The sequence below is a fragment of the Lissotriton helveticus genome, chromosome 7 (assembly GCF_964261635.1).
Source record: "Lissotriton helveticus chromosome 7, aLisHel1.1, whole genome shotgun sequence".
NCBI classification, from domain to species: domain Eukaryota; kingdom Metazoa; phylum Chordata; class Amphibia; order Caudata; family Salamandridae; genus Lissotriton; species Lissotriton helveticus.
Genome location: NC_136068.1, coordinates 1,174,271,702 through 1,174,287,677, shown reverse-complemented (window position 1 = coordinate 1,174,287,677; position 15,976 = coordinate 1,174,271,702). Strand labels below are relative to the sequence as shown.

The 15,976-nt window shown below is 45.1% G+C and overlaps 1 protein-coding gene across 2 annotated transcripts in view; it reads right to left on the bottom strand.

Moving 5' to 3' along the window:
- PRKCA (protein kinase C alpha) overlaps positions 1–15,976 on the bottom strand; it is a 1,411,833-nt gene that overhangs the window by 30,032 nt on the left and 1,365,825 nt on the right. The window lies entirely within an intron of this gene.

The window sequence follows — 15,976 nt, the reverse complement described above, 5'->3', positions numbered from 1 at the left end:
TACTTCCCTTCATTCACTTACCATCCCCTTCTCCTCGTCAACTATGTTTCCAAACTTCTCCTCATCCATCTCTTTATCCATCTTCTCTCTACCCTTCCATTCTTCTCTCACCCCCTCCCTTTCTTGTACCATTGGTTCCCTCCTGCAAAGCTTCATTACACTAACTTCTTGCAGTGCTGGTTATGATGATGTTTTTGGAACCCAGTGTCTCTGATCAAAGTCAAACAAGCCATCAACAACAATTTAAGTATTTTATGATACACAGAACTGTCCAGGGAGACCCACACACCTCTTCAAGCTGCTAAAGAATAAGTTACTTACCTTTGGTATAGCCTTATCCCATGAAGACTCTATCCAACTGCAGATTCTTTACTTTAGATTTATCCCCAGGCATCAGATTGGATCCAGAATTTTTTTTGTGACCAGTACCCCTGTGCGCCGGTAGGTGGCGTCCTTCAGCTCTGCGTGGTGTTGGCAGCTGCTTCCACACCTGACGTGAAGTGTGCAGTATCTATATAGGTGCCACCCCAGAGCGCTGATGTCAGTGTCTTTTCACGACTTTCCACGTCAGTAGATTGAAGCCACGAAGAAAACTGATCACTCGGGTGCAAAACTAGGGCCCTAAAAAGGGAACAGCCCTTTCTCTAGAAATCCACTCCCAGATCGGGGAGGAATGGGAGGGTTAAGGAAGTAATATATGTTAGAGACAATTCAAAAGCCTATGTACAATAGGGGACTGGAGAAGAGGGATGACTGATCGGGCAACCGCAGAAATGCTGAGATGGCAGAAAGAGAGAACTTTAAGGTGCACAAAGCAGAGCCCTGCTGGGTAAGAGGAAGAATACACAGAAGAACCTGAGAAATTGGTGCAGAAAGAAATGCAAAATGTTGTTCTGCACACCATGACACAAACTTGCCCCATCGGCAGGCGTATACCATCTTGGTGGAAAGATGTCAGGCTGCAAAGATGAACGTCAATGATTGAAACGTGGAAATCGCACTCGGATTGTGTTCAAGTTTCGTAGGTTCACAAAGTTGGTGGTGCTGCTGAAGTTAACCCCCTGGGCCCGGGGTGGAGTAATCTGGCCAAGCGTCACTGCCCTCGGGAGTGACGTCTCTTCAGTGCACTCAAATAAATATTTTCCTTGGATTCATTCAAATACCCAATTCTTCAGTTTTTATCCATAGGTGGTTTATTTTCTATTATTTGTTGATTTACACATTATTCTGCCGCAGAACGAATTTCGAAAGTTTGGCTCACATCTACTACCGGGTCTTTGTGACTACGACACGAATCGGAACCAAACACAGAATAGCGATTGCAGGAATAAGTCCCCTGACGAAGGGCAAATGCCCAAAATGCATTGGGCGGAACAAGATATATGTTTTGAAACATTATGAAGTAATAATGTGCAAATCAAAGAATAATAGAAAATAAACCAACTTTGGATAAAAACTGAAGAATTGGGTATTTGAATGAATCCAAGGAAAATATTTATTCGAGTGCACTGAAGAGACGTCACTCCCGAGGGCAGTGATGCTTGGCCAGGCTGCAAAAATGACATTACAGACTTCGTGTGGAAGGTCAAAAGGTGTCAGCTGTCACCGCTCAATCTCCATGCGTGAAGGTAGAGCATTGACAGGTTCAGGTGGAAAATCCTAACCCTGTTCCTGTAAGAGAAGATTCTCTGAAAGGGCCATCCTGATCAGAGGACCAATGGCCATTTTTAAAAGCTCAGGATACCAAACTCTCCAAGCCCAATCTGGTTGTTTCTGATCTTCTTGAGAACTCTGGGCAGGAAAGGTGTACAGGAGTCCTGAGCTCCACCCGAGATGAAAGGCGTCTCAGAGTGAGAGCCACCTTGGGAACTCCAATGCCCAAAAATGCTGACATTGAACATTCTCAGCAGTGGCGATCATATCTAATCAAGGCTCTCCCACTGCTGAAAGTGACCTTGCACCACTTCCAGATGAACACAAGATTCGTGACCCACTAAGTATATTTGGCTGAGTTTGTCTGCCCTGGCTTTCAGAGAGCCTGTCAGGTGGTTCAACCACCAGGGATATGCCCTTCTGTTCCAGCCATTTCAAGAATCATAAGGCCTTTTGACAAAGGGTTGACAACCGCATCCTGCCCTGCTTGTTGTAGTACCACATGGAGGTGCTTTTGCCCGTTAACACCTGCACTAGCCTTCCCTTGATGGAGGGTAGAAAGGCTTTCATTGTCAACTGGATTGCTCGGAGCTCCAATAGACTGATGGGAGTCCAGTTTTCACTGGAGACCAGAGGCCTCTGATCTCCACCTCTCCCAGGTGGCCACCTCATCCCAAGAGTGACGCATCTAGCACTACTGTGAGATCTGTCTGGGGAAGGGAGAAGGGTCTGCTGCTGACCCAATCATGGTTCGTTAACCACCACTGCAGATCTTGTGCAGTACCCTCTGAAATCTAGATCATGTCAGAGAGATTACTCTCATGTTGCTCCCACTGGAACGTGAGGTCCCACTGCAGAGGCCGCATAAAACAGGGGGCATGTGTGACAAGCTGGATGCAGGAGCCATGCTGCCAGCAGCTTCAGAGTCAGTCTCACTGATACAAAGGATAGTGGCTGAAACATCGGTTTTATTGCCTGAATATCCAGGACTCGCCATTCGGGAGGATAAGCCTGAAACTGCACCATGTCCAGAACAGTTCTGCTGAAAGCAAGCATCTCGGAGGGAGTCAAGTGTGACTTCGGCATGTTGATAGTGAAACCCAGCGAGTGCAGAAGGCTCTCCTTAGTCTGGTGGTGGGAGACGACGGCCTGAGGCGAGCCCGCCTTCAACAGTCAGTCATCAGGAGAGAGGAATACTGGAACCCCCGATCTCTGCAGATGAGCTGCAACCACCACCATCACCTTGGTGAACACCCGAGTGGCGCTGGTAAGGCCAAAAGGGAGCCCGGCCAACTGAAAGTGCTCATGGACCCCCGTGAACCACAGGTAACGTCTGTGGGAAGACAGGAAAGGAATCTGAAAGTAGGTGTCCTGTAAGTCCAATGCTACCATCCAGTCTTCCGAGTCAAAGGCAGACAGAACTTGAGAGAGCGTGAGTATTTTGAATTTGTCCTTTTTCAGAACAAAATAGAGAGAGCACAGACCTAGGATAGGATGAAGGCCTCCTTCCTTCTTGGGCACCAGAAAATAGCGGGAATAACAACCACAACCTACTTCTGGCATCGGTACCCTCTCTAAGGCTCCCCTGGCCAAGAGAGCTGCCACTTCCTGGCAGTGTAGTGAGAGAACCCAGAAATCTGATGTTTTCCACTTCCAGTGGAGCAGATGAAGGCGTATCCTGCCTCACACTGGTTGCCCATGATAGTCAGAGTTCAACCTAAAGTGTCTTGGAGACTGTGGCTGTCAGGAGAGTGGTAGACTGACCTAAACTCAGGTTGCCCAACCCAAGGGGTCTGTGGGTATCATGTCTTAGGCCATGCAGAGGCTAGGAAGCTGGTGTGCTGTGGTGCCCAGGCAGGTAAGGACACAGTGGGAAACTCCTTCTGTGGGCTAGAAAGGAGGACTAGGGTTGACAGGGGCCATGGAAAGAACCAAGGACCTGGCTATAGCCTGCCTTCTGTTCAAAGAGATGGGAGCCATTAAAGGGCATGTCCATAAATAAATCTTGGACATCCCCCAGTTGTCCTTAGCCAGGCATGGCGCCTGAAGGCCACCGAACAAACCGCTCTGCCTAGCCGGTTGGTCGTATCCAGCCCACATTGAATTGGGAACTTAGCTGCTCTTTCCTATCAGTCATTGCCTGGGAGAGTATGACCAGGGCCTCCTCTGGGACCATGGGCAGCACATGCGCATCCAAATCCCAAAGGGAACGGGAGTAAAGGCCCAAAAGGCATGCAGTGTGCACAGACCGCAATGCCAGGCTGGTGGAAGAAAACATTTCTTACCCAGGGTGTCCAGCTTTTTGGATTCCCTATCTGTAGTGGTGGTAGGGAAGGAGCCAGGATTTACTTGGGATGTGGACGGTTGGACCACCAAGATCTCCATGGTGGGGTGTTGCATGAGCAGAGAGAGGTCCCCTGGGGTGGGGCGATGTCGATCGGTAATTGTCTTGTTCACCTGGGCCCCTGTGCGGGGCTTGGGCTAGGCTCTGAGCAGGACATCCATAAGGGCTTCATTAAATGGTAACTGTCAGTTGAAGCACCTCTTCAAAGATGTTCGTTTTGACTTCCACGGTGGGTAGCTGAAGGTCCAGAACCCCAGCTGCTTGTCTCATCACCATTGCAAATGAGATTCCCTCCTCCATAGCCACGATAGGAGGAGACACCAAGCCAGTATTTGGGGAGATGTCTAGTACACTGGCATCTACCAAATCTTCACACCAGACCATAACGGGGTCTAGGACTGGTATTCTTCTGGTTACAATGTCCACTCCTAATCTTTCTCAAGTCCTAACCCATAAGCATAGGGCTCAGGTTCCAGCCTAGAGGGAATGGCTCCATTAGGCGCTGGAGGCAGTGGCTATTGATGCTTCTACGGCTCTGTGTCTGTCGCAGGACTAAGAATTGGGATGGCAAAGCCAGAGAGCGCAGACGGTGCCAGAAGTGTTAACAACGGTACCAGCACCAGGGAAGGTCGAGGTGGCTTGACTGGCTCCAGTCTGGCACAATCTGTGGATCAAAGGGGCCTGAATGATGCAGGGGTGGTCCCACCTTCGGGGAACCAGAAGGGGCTCCTCCCAAACCCACAGGACCAAAAGATCCCACAGTGTGGAAAAGATCGTCCAAATATGAGGTGCAATGCCTCATAAAATTCTCATAGTTGGACAGGGGTAGCTCGGCCCCAGGAAACTCGGAGAGGCATGGCAATGTCCCAGGCTCAGAGACAGGCCTCTTGGGAAGACACTACTTCTTCCCATCGGATGACTTTAACAGACTGGGTGAAGTTAAAGTCCTCTTCAACTTTTTACTCTTCTTCTTTTTGTGGGACTTACCAGAGTCGGACGACTTTGAATGTGACAAAGATTGATGGCTCCACATCTGATCCCGGGACCATCCTCCCCACCAGGACCAAGACTGTCACGATGTCGACCATCAAGCATCAAGAAGCAGGAGGGATCGCTATTTCAAGGCCTTTGGGTGCATGGCTCAAGACACCAGAGACAAACGTGGTATTGGTCCGTGACCGACATTTGCCGGTGACAGGCACCGCAGGGCTTAAAACCAGACTTCTTAGTAGACATACTTGCCACACTAGCAGACAAGTTTTGAAAAACCTCAACAAAAACGTCGAAAAAGAACAGTCAAAAAATGGCTAGGGGTAATGCTGTCCAGATCTGCGCAAACTGGTGCGGAAAGAGAAGAGCTTACGTTAGCGTGCTGGGGTGGTGCCTATCACGTCGCTTCTGGTGCAAAGGATGATGCCACACCGAGCCTAATGATGCTACCTACCTCCTCACTAAAAATGTCTGTATCCAATATGACCCCTGGGGTTAATTCCAAGGTAAGGAATCTACACCTAGAAGTCTCTATCAGATGATAGGGGTCATTACACCTCTGACACCAGAACATGCATGTCTACCTCCTTTATCTTACATTTCCTTTCCAATTCTCAACTTTGGCCCTTGCTTGTTGTAGTACTGTTTCTATACATTTAGGTATGTTGGTATAATCATTTGATGTACCCTTGTTATTGTAATGGTATGTTCTTTAATTGATTTTTGGAATGTGATGATTTGGTTATTTACAGTAGACAGGTGGCTCCGGGGAGGAAAGCTGTTGTGGGTGGAGTTTCTTCCTTTTTTACTATAAAGACAGTCTGAACGTTCCTGCATTCTGTAAGTGGGTCTTCTAGTGATCATTTCAATACTTGTCTGTGCTGATCAGCAAGGGCTACAAGCATAGGGAAAGATGAGCACAGTCTGTTGAGGTTTCTGGGGAAATAAATGCTCTGAGCCTGATTACTGTGGAGAGCTTCAAATATTTTAATTCAAAAGCCATGCAACTCGTCCTCATCCAATGTTGAGTTAATGAGAAAGTGGGGAGTTGCGTATAATGCAAAACAGCTTACCTGAAACAGCTTTAGGTGCTTTATGACTGAACAGAATTGTCCATGTTCTTTCAACTTGGACGTAATACCAGCATTGAGGTGGTGTTTAAACACTGCCTATTTTTGCAGTAAAGATTGAGGCACATGAATGATGAGCTCAAGTTTGCACAATTTTGGTGGAGTCTGGAAGCCAAGAATAGAAAACAGGGCTACTATTTAAAAGTCTACAGCTTAGCAGCTAGGCTGCGTAGCTGATCATCACTTGAAGCGGATCGACTGGAATTGGGACGTGGATCCTCAAACTCGGTAGTATTTTGCAGTTATAGCTCCATAATATGGCGTCAGCATCATATATTATGGCCTTCAACTTAGGTATGAGTTAAGTTTGAACCGATTAGGCTGTGCTGGGCAGATGATAAGAATTACCTACATAACTGATTATAAACAAGACTTGGGTTTTGGTTTTATGTTCTCAACATTTCTATACATAAAACAAATAGCTTCATCTTGGGAGATGTTATATGCAGCTAATATTGATGAACCAATGTTCTTCAACTGTCTCTGTAAACACCGTCAAGTTTTCCAGGACACCAAAAGAAAGAACAGAGGATATCTTTCTCCTCATCACAGATGTCGATATTTATTTATTTATTTATTTATTTATGAAGCTTATAGAGCGCGCAGCTACCTCCGATGGAGGTGTCCCGGCGCTAAAATTACATGACTGTCCCCATGAGGAGTAACCAAGATCATATCTTACAGAGAAAAAGGGGAACGGTGAGTAGTAGGAAGTTCCAAGTCCTACCGCCTAGTGAACAGCCAGGTCTTGAGTTTGCGGCGGAAGGCTGGCTCAGATTCGCAGAACCTGAGGTCAAGGGGGAGGCTATTCCAGAGCTTGTCGGCAGTGACGGTGAAAGATCTGCCGCCAGTCCGAGAAAGCCTGAATCTAGGAACCAACAGAAGACGGAGGTTATTGGATCTAAGATGTCTGGCTGAAACAGAGATCTTGAGACGCTTTTTCAGATAAAGTGGGCCAGTACCATGGATAGCCCGAAATGTCAGGGTCATGATTTTAAAGTCTATACGTCGTAAAATGGGAAGCCAATGGAGTTCTTCTCGGTAGGCTCTAACTGAAGTACGGGCAGGGATGTTCCCGATGAGCCGGGCTGCCGCATTTTGGACCATTTGCAGGCGGTCAATAAGATAGTGCGGGGCACCTGCATATAGACTATTAGCATAGTCCAGATGGGTGATGATAAGGGCCTGGACTACGGTTTTGCGTGAGGATAGTGGGAGGAAGGGGAAGATTTTTCTAATCATGCGGAGTTTAGAGAAACAGGCCCCTACCACTTTGTTAACTTGGGCATTTCCGGACAAAGAGTTGTCAAAAATAAAGCCCAGGTTACGAGCTGCCTTCACGGGAGAGGGTGGGGGATTCAGAATGGTAGGCCACCAGAGGGTTGCAGGGGGGGGGGATTTTTTACTAAAAAAGAGAACCTCGGTTTTGTCGGTGTTAAGGGCAAGGTGATTGGCTGACATCCAGGAGCATATGTTACCAAGGCAGTTTCTAAAGTTGGAGAAGAGGGAGTCAGAATGGTCTCGAAAGGAAAAGATAAGCTGAGTATCGTCAGCGTAGGAGACCACCCTGACGCCCCAGGATTCAACTACCTTGGCCAGAGGAGCCACATAAACATTAAACAGTAGAGGGCTCAGGGCAGAGCCCTGGGGCACTCCACACAGGAGGGGTTTGATATTAAGAGTGCTCTCACTACCTACAATTCCTTTCCTTGGGAAGTTCAGAAACACAGTGATCCCTATCTTCTTTGATAACAAACCCCACATGCAAAGTGGCCTTTAAAAATAAATGACCATTATTAAAGATCAAGATGCATGCAAAAGACCTTGTATCCCAATTTAGCTTTCAATTACAAGCGTTTACCATTTTACATGCATCTGCAGTGGATTGAAAGCTGCATCTGCTGTGGAGGTTTATCTTATACGAATAACTAAATATTGATGCAAAAAAGCACATCAATATGGAACTTACTTTAATTCGATACAGCCTACGTTTAGCCCAAATCTAACTCTCTTTTTATATACTTACACAGTGGTCCAAGTACTATCATTTTTAAATCATTTACCTTCTTCAAGTACATGGAGGTATTTTCAAAGCACGTATTACCTTTTCTGAAATATTTTTAATGTTATTCCGGAGTACCTGACCTCATAACAAGATCTCTTGCCCAGGGAGTATTGTTACAACCCAGCAAAAAGAAATGAAGTCAGTAGGCAAATGGAGATGGCAAGCAAATTAATATTAACCAGTCCAATTAAATACAATGATCTGAGTAGGTCTAAGAGATGAATGTTCACTGTTGTGAGCAGCAAAACACACAAGATGATGGACGGAATGTTGCAAAATGACAAAACATTCACCCCAGTCACAGATCTGGGTTTAATCCATCGTTATTTTGCTCACCAAGCCACCCCAGTTCAGACATGGCCATATGCAAATCAGTCTGGACTCTGTGCCTCATGGGAACAGTCCAGCCCGAACTGCCAAGCCAGGACCGGAATCAAGCATCCTAGGACCGGTTTCTGGCTATCAGCCGTCTTCAGCCAGGGCAGCTTGACTCCAGTGGCTTAGTGAGTATGGGCCACACGTCTGGGCATACCCTTCCCACATAGGGTGAACATGTCTGAACTGGGGTGGATTGGTGAGCAAAATAATGATGGATTAAACCCAGATCTGTGACTGGGGGTGAATGTTTTGCCATTGTGCAACATTACGTCCATCATCTTGTGTGTTTCACTGTTGTGAGCAGAACAGTAAAAAAAAAGGTTTAGATAATCAAATATTGCAGTGTTAGGTGTAAATAATGATTCTAGCACTATTTCATTTCTAGTAAAATGAGACAATGCTGACAAAACTGGCATGATCAAATATACACACCTGTACCATTGAAACGAAGATGCTTTAGTAAATAGACCGTGAGGATGCACAACTAGAAATAGGTAGCATTTAGCGGGTCACAGATACATAAAATACATTCATAAGCAGGTTGTTTCCAACACATCTGTTTAGGAGGAACAGACTTTGACACAGCTCAGCCTTCTCTGCCTCTGGACACTCAACTGAAAGTAATCAAACATATTGATTGTGAAAGAGTGTGACCATAAACACACAACTAACTACACTCAGAACTTATGAGTGGGAACTAAGGAACAATGAAGCGTAAAGCACTGCAGAATGAGGCTAAGAACGTATTGGTTCAAGAACTGAAGCTTCACACAAGCACAAATTTCCTACCCAAGCCACATCACACATTTCACAGTAGAATAATCCTACACCAATCAGAAGGAATCCAACAAAGACATGTCAACAACATGATGATATCAAATGGAGCATGAAAACAAATGAAAATGAATGTGTTGTACCCTTTTAACACTTTTCATCTTGTAGCTGAATATACACATAAGACAAGCATGGGGAGAGTTCGAATCCAAACTGTTGAGGGCGTGTGGCCTGAGGGATAAAAATTAGGTTTTCTCATATATACCGGAGTGTTAGACATGTATATTGTGTTAGCATGATATATCTATATCCTCTGTATTTCATATGTATATAACATAATCCACATATGATTTAGTTGGTAGGAAAAGGGTTATCCTTGTTCAGTTTGTCCCATTAATGGAGTAGGCCGGGAACTAGACAGACGCCATCTTGCTGTGATCACGTGTTACTCTCCAGCAGCTTGTAAGCAAAAAGAATACTGAGTTCCCCAGAGATAGAAAGAAAGGAGGTGTAAGGATATGGAGACGGGACAGTAGCAGGGAACAAGGTGTTCCCTTGTTGGAACTAGGGGACCTCACACACCCAGAAACCTAGGTGTCATGCTTCATCATTGGTCTCCTGCTCCTCGTCAGACTGGCGCTGCAATGTCTGACGGGCGCCGTGGGCGCTCTTTGTTGGAGATCTTCTGTTCCAGCCAATGTTTTGAGTGCGTGTGAGGGGTCTGGTGAAGGTGTAGTCGTGAGGGATTGGTGAGGTTTAAAAGAAGGTAAGTCAGTCCACAATGAACTTTTATTGGGGTGGCTGACTCCCTTATTAAAAGGGTGGGAGGGGAGAAAGGAACTGCTCAATTTACAGCGGACTAACTCAAACCTCTAGAAAGGTCGACATGTTTCATGCCTGTCTGGCAATTCTTCAGGACCTCGAGTTTTGGGTACTACACAGTGAAATAAGTGATAAAGATTAAAAACATACAACCTCATTGGGTCAATCAGGGAGCAAGCCAACTGGTCCTACTCTAGAGGGGAACCCTAAGAACAACCCTAGTGGACCCCGCAGTCTGTTCCCGTGGGGCTGTTCGAAAGGTAGTAGACCTGAGATAGCGAACAGTCAGGGTGAAAACCTACCCCCAACGCGAGGCGCCCCTGCCGGTAGCGCGGAACAGCAGCTGTCAGGTCCCAGTTCATGTGAGTTATTGAGAGCAGCTGAAAGTAAACTGTTCTCCTGCTCTCCGGAGACTCAAGGTTGCATCTGGCTTTGGGTGCGATAAGCACATTCCTGGAGGCACCGTGCCTTCATGCCCTCCCCAGTAATAGATTGCTATGCCTTTGTTCCTATCCAAGCTGTGCCATATATGGTCCCTTCCTGGAGCTAAGGGGGCAAGTGGTGTTTTTCCATTTACGGTGACTTCATGTGTTTATCTGAAAGTATATCTGTTCTGTTTTGACTGTAAGTCTTCAGTCTTCTCTGCGCACCAGATGGGTGAGGACAGAGAGGCTCCTCTATAGAATATTTTGCCTAATAAATGATTGAACCTTCTTCACTGCCAATTGACTGATTATTTAGTAATGGGATTTGGGCTGTTGGTAGGTAAAGCCCTTTATGTTATTTCTGCAGTACTCCAGTTAGCGACCACGAAGGGACTCCGCTTTGGGGTCATCCTCCCGTAACCGGGTAGAAAAGAACAAAGAAAGGGGAGCTCTGGTCGAGGGGGTGGACTGACCAGAGATACTGACTTACTCCGTTCTCGCGATCAGGGATCCCCAGCTGTCAGTGACCCCTCGCTGGAGTCCTACGGGCATAACCCAGGAGCTGACCGTTTTGGTCTTCAGGAGCTGGCAGTGGAGAACACTCAATTGTACCTGCATGCACCAGGTGAGTGAATTGTTCTTGATGTTTTTGTTTGGAATGCGCTGTTGAGCCGTGCTTTTGGAAGCAGTTAACTGTTCTTTGGATGTGGTGGTTGGCGTACCACGGAGAACTTTTGGGGTCTGACGGGGCAGCATTGTGGCTGTACGGGCAGATGCTCCACGGACTTGTTTTGTGAATAATAGAGATATCGATCGGACGCCTTGGTGTGACCTGTGTGGTGCACACCCGGCCGGACTGTTCACGGAAAGGCCCGTGGTTGCACCTGGGACATATCTGAAGCGACGCTAAAGCAGCGGGCTCAGTCAGAATAGTCCCGGGGTGAACCAGGAAGATTGCAGGATGGTCTGTAGGCCGGTCTGTGGTTAATACCTGTCTGACGGTCTCTTGGTAGTCTTTGGACTGTTTGATTTTGAGAATCTGTTTGGTCTGGAATCTGAATTGATTAGTTCTCCATGAACAGGAGTCGACGGGCTCTGTTCTCTGTTTGGACATGTCATTTTGAAATACTCTTGTGTACTTATATTATTGTTCTGTGTGAGTTTGAATAAGAGCGAGGGTGAATGTGTCGTTAAAGTGTGAACATGGCCATGTTTGAAAGTATGTTTTCATGATTAAGTGAGGAATACGTGACAACTATCACCATGCCGTGTATTAGCAAATGGAGTTGTTTTGGATGTTGTTGTCGTCCTAAATGATACGCGCTTGGCTGAGAGAAAAACCTGCCCCGCCTGAGGGCAGCCCGAGTTATGATATGTATGTAAAGCATGGTATTACACCCTTTTTGTTTAAAGCATTGTGGATGTGAATGTGTGAGAGAATGGGAGAAGTAAAATTGTCAAGGAGTGAGTTTAATTTGGCCTCATCGCCATCAATGCGTCGCAAAAGGAAATTGAAAGGGGTGTCGCTAGAAAAAGAGCACCCCCTGCGATTTGATGATAATCTTGATGTACAAAAGTGCTAATGAAAAGTGAATATGGATAGATCAAAATTTCAGGTTAAAAAAAAATGTGTGTGCATTTGGTATTTGAAGGTTGTTCCAAGTAGGGTTGTGTGATTTTTTTTATAGCTCAGTGAGCCAACATGCCCGCTGCAGAGGTTTGTGTTTAACATCATGGTTGTAGGTTCTAATTCTAGCTGGACCTACTGAGACTTTCATTCATTTGAGGTTAATAAAATGAGTACCATTGCGTGGGGTAATAACAAACATTTGTTTCCATGCTGGTATGTTATGTTATTATGTTCTGTGAATTATTCACAGTAAGTGTTTTAATAATTTAAGAATAGAAATAAATGATGGCCCCTAAAAGAGACAGTATATAAAAAGTTTATTTTTAAATAGTGTTAATTATTGAAGATTAGAAAGAATTAGGAAGGCTTTTTGTCTTTGACAGCTTCAGAGTGAGGAGAAGGTAGGGGCTAAAGCGCGCAGAGCGCGATGCAGAAATTGAAGGCATATTTTGACCTTGAAGTTTGTAAAGTGGGGGCTAGGAATAGGAGCGAATTAAACAGGAGGTGAACTCACTGCTTAGAAAGCTTCCCTGACATGAAAATGTGTAATGCTTGCAGCCGGTGAGCCTTGGAAAGAGGTGGGGGCCAGGAGTGCTCACAGTGGCTGGCTAACAGCCCAGAAAGTTCCGCGCTGAGGTGCTATTTTTAGCTTTTCTGATAAGATAGGGCGGTCGAGAATCGAAACTTAAGGAGCCCTGTCTGTTCCCATATTGTTCAAGAGAAATTAAAAAAGGGTGCTGTGAAGAAAATGATACCTTCGTATTTCTGCTTTGAAAAATAATGTCCACATAGTTGCCTTATTTTTTTTTAAATGTTGCATAAGTCTTGAACAAAAAGTAAGATGAAGCTCTTTGTTTGAATTGTGTGGGCTACATGCCTAGGTAAAAACGATTAGCAAATTCAGATTTATTTTTCACAGGAGGAATTGTGGCGCAAGTGAAACAAAGAGTGTCTGTGAAACAGTTTTACTTTTAGAAAGTCAAGATTAAGGTGGCTTAACATGCTTACATGTTTTAGTCATTGCAAAGTTGACAAGATGGTTACAGTTAAGTATTATTAGGTCTATATTTTCTATTTTGTGTTTTGTTAATGTGTGTTATGTTTTGTCTCCTGATTAAAAGTTACAGTTGATATTTTGTGTGTTATGTGAAGTGTCTTTCTTTTGTGTGTTGTGTATTTCTGCTTCTGCCCACAGATCATTCATGGATTGTTCTGGGTGGTTCGAGGGCTGACAAGACTACAATTGGACACGTGAGCTGGCTTGACAAAGACGTAATAGTTGTGAAGGGATAATGGTGAAATGAGAGCCCTGAAAGGCTATAGGCAGGAAATCAGGGTGAGAGAACACTAGAACGGACTGAGAATGTTGCAGCAGGCGCAGGGAAGTAGTGGAAAAGTAGGGGTCAACAGCAAAAGCAACAGCGATGGTCCATACCACGAGGTGGTGGAACAAGTGTTCCATGTGTACCTGTGGGACCTAATCAATGTGCAAATTGCAAAAAGGAGGGTGCTGTCAGTGGTGTGTTGAAACAGATGTGTTTTTGCATAACTTCTTGAAGAGAAACGTTTGTGTGTTTTTCATTTTTGTGCATTTTGTTTTTCTATGAATTGTGCCTGCTGTTCCTGTGTGTCAGAAGCGACACAGCAAGTTTTTCTGACAGCCAGTCACCTCTTTGGGGACCTGCTGTCAGAGGGGGGTGAGGAAAGTAAGGAAATTGAATATTAATTTTAAGCCTGACAAATTAAGCAGGCCAGAAAATTGATTTTTGGGCTGCAGGTTGACTGTGCATATAGTGCATAACACAGTGTTGTGTGTCACCGCTCATTTGCATGTACTATTGTAATTTGTCTATGCTTTCTGTGCTTGGTATACAGCAAGTATACCTGATGGCTTGGCATGTGTGTTTTTATTTTGTGCACGTTTTTGCTTTTGCATTGCTTTTACAATTTTACTTTTGATACTATTACAAGTGAGGGCATGGTCATGACGATGCCCATCGCTACGCAACAGTTGGATGGATTTGTTCTGGCTACTAAATTTCACAGATATGATATTTCATGCTGTGAACATGACAGACAACACTTCACCAGTGCATGTCTATTTGCCTATAATGGTATTGAAGAAAAAATAATAGAAAACAAAAGAGATATACAGGATTAAAAGTGTGTCACCTGCAGTTAGTCATGTTACTGCCCCTTCCCTTAAGGGATGGGCAGCCCTTGATTAAATGTTCCCTGATTAGACCCTAAGGAGGTACTATAAATCTGCGGCTCTTGCTAAAGGTGACCTAATCTTTTCTCATGATAGTGCACTAGTTAATCCTGTTCTGCTTCCTAGGTAGTGTATGACTTTGTTTTCCCCGGGGAGGGAACTGGCCTAGTTATTGGGGATTTTAGCTGTGTCCCAGTCCCATTTCCCTTTCCCGTATTCCTCTCACCAGTCAGCCCTTTTACTATTGTTGGTGTATTGTTCAAGTTCACACTCCCAGACTGCAGTGAGGTACTAGGGACCCCCATATTATGTATAATCACCTTTTGTATGACCAGACTCGTTTTCAAGAATTTTCTTTAGGCCCACTTCGATGTTTTCCAGTCTGACTGTCAGGGTAGTGATGGACTGGTTAACTGACTCAATAAGATCTTTTACTATAGTAGACAAGTTTTCCACCTCAATAGGGGATACCTTAACTTCATTTTTTGTACATGATATATTTTCAATGCCTATTTTAGTTTGGTTTTTACCCTTTTGTCCCTGCTGTTTTGATTTTCGGTGGGATCAGATGTGTTCTAATCGTGGAAATACCAGGACTCTCTAGTTCCTGTCTTTTGTTTCCACATTTTGATCATTAGCCTGTGTATTGCATAGTGCACCTGATGCACAATTATTAAAGGGAGGTATCTGCATGCCCCTGATAATTTGCATCATGCATTTCCCCTTTTTGAGGTGTTCTAGAAAAGGAATGTAGGAACACCCAGATCTAGTAATTCAAAAGATGTTCACCCCATTAGACAATGCCACTATGTGTGAGGACATACATTCAGATAGAATTCCCATGTAGCTATCTCCCCCTAGATGACAGAGGATAATGCTCTCACATTGAAGTTAGAGAGGATAATGAAGAGTACCCAATTAAAGAGACTAGAAGCACTGCCTTTACCTTTGCATCCTATGAGAGTGACAGTGCATTCTAGACCAGAGTTGTCCCATGGCGTCGGGCCACTCCCTTGAAGATTGCAGGCCACCTACTAGCAGTCCCATTGTTAAATACAATAAATTGTTTTTGCGCTAATTTGATGGAAACTAACAACTGTGTCACATTTCCTACATCACTAGGTTCTGCGGGATCTTCCAGAGTAAAAAGGAATAGCTATAATAACCCGCAGAACGATGATTAAGATAAGTCCTAAATTTCCATCAGTGACAGCTACAGATGAAGGGCGGATGTCTAGAACCTACAGTCCCAGCACCCAGAAAGTAGCAAGGCTGGAACAGCGATCGCCAGCACATTATCAATGATCTCTCCAAAGCATTGTGCTTGTTTCATCAGATGGCGTTGGACATCAGAGAAGACGGAGAAGCTGGTTCCCTGTTTGCCACGGAACAAGAGTTTCAGTGCAAAAGAGCGAAAGAGAAGGATCCCTGTTGTTAACGGCAGGGCTGGTTTGAGGCTTCAGATTTCTACCTGTCATGTGCTGGTAACCTCCGACAGCGCACGGTCCCTTGAGCCCCTTGGCCTAAGATTTGGCCACCCCCTCTCCTTTTCT